The sequence below is a fragment of the Cynocephalus volans genome, chromosome 4, assembly GCF_027409185.1.
Source record: "Cynocephalus volans isolate mCynVol1 chromosome 4, mCynVol1.pri, whole genome shotgun sequence".
Taxonomy (NCBI): Eukaryota; Metazoa; Chordata; class Mammalia; order Dermoptera; family Cynocephalidae; genus Cynocephalus; species Cynocephalus volans.
The window spans coordinates 13,587,509-13,592,788 of record NC_084463.1 but is presented as its reverse complement, the minus strand read 5'-3'; positions in this window follow the sequence as shown (position 1 = coordinate 13,592,788).

Sequence of the window (5,280 nt, the reverse complement as noted above, 5' to 3'; positions counted from 1 at the left end):
TAATAATAGGGGAATCATAGGGGTGGGGGTAGAAGTGGAGTGGTGAGAGATATTTGGGAACTTTGTACTTTCCATTCAATTTTTCTGAAAGCCTAACACTACTAAAAAATAAAGTCTATTAAAACAAATATATAAATAAATCCCCTAATACATGTCTTTCCATGTTTTTATGTTTGATCACATGTGTGTTAAGAAAGCCAAGGGAGAGAACACACCAGGGTTTTGGTGATGGGGTGGTGGTGGGAAGGGGAAGGGGCTCAATATAGACTGAACTTTGAGCAAATGCATAAACATAAAACTCTTGAAAACTGCAGAAAACATCCCAGTCAAACAGGGTAGAAACAAGCCCAGAGTAGGCACAAAGAAGATCTGGAACTGTATCCAAACTAGTCTCTTAGCCACACTGGTTAAAGGTTATTACCAGTTTCTAAGGGACGAGGAATAGAGACTGATATCAGAACCACTGTATACACTTTACAGTGCACAATTTATGAATTTATAAATGTTATGGAGTTTGTGTGAAAAACAAAGCAAACCACCATAACAAACAAATCAGAAGATAACTATCATTAAGAAATGTCTTTCCCTGATCCCCCATACACATCCAGATCTTGCCTATCTTTCAGGGACCAGTTGAAATATTCATTTCCACAAAGCTTCCCTGATTCTACGAGCTGGAAGAAAACTTTCTTTTTCCTCTGAGCTTTCATAATACTTTGCCTGTATCTTCTGTGGGCATCTTATATCTGTGTGTGTACATGTCTTAGTACTATGTGTGGCACACCTTGACAGAAATAAGCCTCGTTAAAGGTATATTTGATAGGGATTTATCGAGAATGAATTCACATCCTGTTATGAAAAGGATACAACTTAACACAGAGTTAACTTGAATAAAATTTTCTTTTTTTTGACATCTGGCCAGTATGGTGATCTGAACCCTTAACCTTGGGGTTATAACACTGCATTCTAACCAACTGAGTTAACTGGCCAGCCCTGAATAAAACTGTTTTCAACATGCTAAAGGCTGGTTTAGAGTAATTTGTAATTCTTTCCTTGCTGGGGTCTTGTGAAAATTCTTCACTTCCTCTGTGACCTTGCTGTTCCTGTCCCTTTCATCCTAAGCTAGGATATGACTTGGGGTACCAGGGCCCTTGTTATATTGGTAGATACATCTCCCCATCTCCCCATCTGCAATTGCTCAACATTCCCTTTAAGTACCCAATTGCCAGCCACCTTCTTTCAGGAGAGGTTTGCTTACGTTGATACTTCTTGTGAAATGCCTATTTCTCCAGGTATTGGATTCTCTTTCCTTTTTTCTGACCCTCCTGCTTTCTGGTCTCTTATCTAAGCCTTTGTGTTGCTGCCAGCTGTCTTGCAGAGATGAGGAAAATAAGAGTCTTTTCCTTCTGATAGGAAGATTAACTTACCTACCAAATTAGAATTTTGGTTGTGCCCCGGTAAATGGACATCTAGATACTTTCTGTGTAAAAGCAGTCAGCTTGACTTTAACTGTGGCAAGTATTTCTTGCCCACTGTGATGTGGAGTACATTAGCTCCCCTCTAGATTATAAACTCCCTGGAGTCAGGGGCTGGGTCTAATTGGACTTGGTATCTCCTGCAACATCTAGCACAGTAGCCCAACGATTATCCTCATAGTGGATTAAGTCAGCAATAATTTATTAAGTGCCCTTGACCCTGACATTTTAGTTGGTGCTGGGGATACCAAACAAATAGTTTCTGCCTCATGGAAACTAATTGTAGAGTGGCAGAAAGATGATAATTGAGTTGTGCCATAGGCAAATCATTGCACTCTTCTCTTGACATTTCTATGTTTGAAAATTTTCATTAAAAGGGGTTTGGTTTTTTTTCATGAGACAATGCCTTTTATTTAGATTTTTCTCTGCAGAGGGTTTTTGGGTATCATTTTTATCACATCAGCAAGCTTGAATTAATAATTTAAAAAGGACAGGGGGGGCCGGCCCGTGGCTCACTCGGGAGAGTGCGGTGCTGATAACACCAAGGCCCCGGGTTCGGATCCCATACACGGATGGCCGGTTCGCTCACTGGCTGAGCGTGGTGCTGACAACACCAAGTTAAGGGTTAAGATCCCCTTACCAGTCATCTTTTAAAAAAAAAAAAAAAAAGGACAGGGGAAGCCAGTTTTTTTTTCCTTCGTTAGCACGTCTCAGGTGATTAGCTCGTGCTTCCTCCTTTTGGTATCAGGTTATCTATCAGATTGGGACCATCTTCTCATTGTCCTGAAGTTAACCTGTGACATTTTCCGGTTGGCAAGCTGTGGTTAATATCTACCCTATTAACGGGGTGGGACTATTGCAGTTACAAAGTGATAGACAGTACTATCATATGACCTATGTCTATTGCTAAATGTTAAGTACAAATTTGCTAAAAGGAACAATGCTAACATTTAAATTCTAATGGGGGTGTAATGATCTTATGTTCTAATGGAATGAACCTACTGTTGATAAGGAAAAAGAACAGTGGATTTTTGAGCAGCATTATCATGCACATCTTGAGGTTATGCATTCGCTGTGGCCCTATAATCTTGATCTAAATGTTAAAGTGTCCTTGTGCACAGCACCATCCCTCACAAAACCAGTTACATTTGGCAGGTTTAATAATTTTGCAGGTTTAATAATTTTATAGCATCTATTTTTATCCCAATATCTAATTCTTAATGATTTATTTAAAACTGGATACCACCAAGTAAAGGGGGTTCTACAGTTTCGTTCCCATATACTTAATTTGTCCCAATCATATAATTTCTCATTAATGCCAACCGTTCTCTCGCCATTAATATAACCTCTGGTAAATGATGTTTGCCAACTTACATTAGGCTGCAGCTCATATTTAGTCATGAGCGGTGCTTTTGGAACATATGTTGGTGTGGTCAATTTATCATAAGGGGATAATTTTGAATTGTCCAATTTACTCGGATCCTCGGTGGGAATGTTTAGTTCAATGACCGTATAATTATTTGTGTTATTTTTATAATCTATTGGGAATTCAGAGAACTGCCACGCTAACCAAAATATCGAAAGAGAAGGCAAAAGCCACGAAGCCGAGGCAGGAACCCTGATGGGTTGTAGCAAGTGCTCGTAGCTGCGGCCTTGCCAGCAGCTCTCCATCCAGCGGCCTTGCCAACTTGGAGAGGGCAGCCCAAGCTGACTCCTTTAGGATCTTGCCATGGTGTGGACCATGCCAGCTCCCCCTTTTTTATTTTGTAATTTGAAGGCGAGGAGTTCTTGTTGTGTTGTCTTTATTGCGGATCCGAGGTATCTGATGACGACCTAATTCGAGCCCCGCGTTGGCGCCATTTTGCCGGAGAGCAGCTACAGTCGAGTTTGCGGGTCCTTGAAAGAGGCATGAGGAAGCCGGCAAAAATAAAAACCACAGACAGAGACATCAATGCATCAGTATGCACGTTCTCTCTCTGCGGGCTGTCAGCGTGTTGCAGCTGGAGCCCATTAAAAGGAGTTTTAAAAGGTGGAGAATGGGTGAAGCATATCCTGGTAAGAATGGAGCTCTGAGAGGTTTTTGAATAAACAGAGAAAGCAATCAATGAGAAACCAGAACTATGTGGAGGATGTGGTTAGAATTGACCTTATAATTAGAACAAGGCTTTGCAATTTGAAGGGCGTCAAGGCAGAATCTACAGCCACCAGAAGCCTCACATTCACCTTTATGGGTTTAAAGAAGGATTGGTACCTGAAGCCCAGGTGCTCTGTGAATGAAAGTGAGCTGAGATGCTAGGTACCTTTCAAGATTTATTAAAGGAAAAGAATCTGCTGAGCTGTGCTCAAAGTGGCAGACAGCCCGGGGCTGCCCTGAAAATGGGGGACAGCCCCTAACATAGGGCAGTGGGAGATTATATTGGTATGTTGGCACCAAGAGCTGGGTGACGTAATTCCGGGGTGGGGATTGAGTTAGGTCATGGGAATGGAGAGTTCTGCACATGAGGAAATGCCGAAAGTTTCATTTTATCCGAAACCATGAGGCTTCTTGTAAAAGAGAATAGGGGAGGAGAGGTGAGGAGGTGGGTGGTGCCATTTTGTACTTGGGCTTGTCTAAAATGGTGCTGGTTATGTGGCAGATCTATTATTCCTGCCTTTTAAGTATAGGGAAAAGGGGGAAAGGGCAGAGGTCTTATTCTTCTGAAGCTACTTCCTTCTGGAGATGGGCAAAGATATGGAAAAAATAAAAGATTTATGTTGGCAGGTAAAACAATTAGGTGGCGGGGTATTGGTTTCGTGTGGGGAGACTGTATTCCTCTGGGGAAGGGTTGCTGATTCTGAGGAGCTGATGTCCTCCTTGCAGGAACAATTTGGTGGCTTTTTGGTTGGTGAAAGCCTGTGTACATTCCTGCAAGAAATTAGAGAAACACCAAAAGAGACAGGGACCAAAAAGTAGAATGAGGCACAGTTAGGGGTCCTAGTAGGGGCATAAGCCAGGGTATCCAAGGGTTCAGTGAAATGGTGAAAGTTGTTTTGGATCACCCCAGACTCATTTATGTAATAACAGCATTCCTCCCCCAAGAAGAGGCAGGTGCCTTTCTTCTTGGCTGTAAGGAAGTAAAGGGCCTGACAGTTCTGTAAAGTGACTGTCAACTGTCACGAGTGAGGTGACCTCTCACTGGAGGGAGGAGATGCTATTTATGCTTAGTTCTTCTGAGAGTTTTTGATAGAATTGAGAAGCAGTACCAGGGCCCGCTATGCCAGTTCCAGTTGCAGGAAGGATCCCTGCCCCAATTAAAAAGTTATAATTAGTGCCCTATGGGAGCAGGGGCACTTCCTGAGGCGGGGGGCTGAAGTTAGTCCCAGTCCCATCTGTCTGGATGGTGATGTCAGGGATGAGCCAAAATTAATACGTGAGAAATCACATTCAGGGGGAGAAGGTTTAAAAGTTAGTTTAGAGCTTTCTTGTGCTAAAAGGGCGGCTGCCGCCAAAACCCATAAACAGGGGCCCGTTCTCGAGCTGTGGTGTGTAGTTATTTAGAGAGGTATGTAACTGGGGAGAGAATATCGCCTGCCTCTTGTCCCAAAACCCCGACCGCCTGTCCTTGGGTTTCAGTGACAAATAGGATAGAAGGATGAGATAGGTTTGGGAGAGATAGAGCTGGGGCTGTGAGGAGAGTGGCTTTTAATCACTGGAAGGGAGAACAAATGGGCTTTATGGGATCTAAGGGAATGGCAGGATCCCCTTTGGCTGCCCCATAAAGTGGTTTTGCTAGCACGCCAAAGTTAGGAATTCATAGGCGAAGGT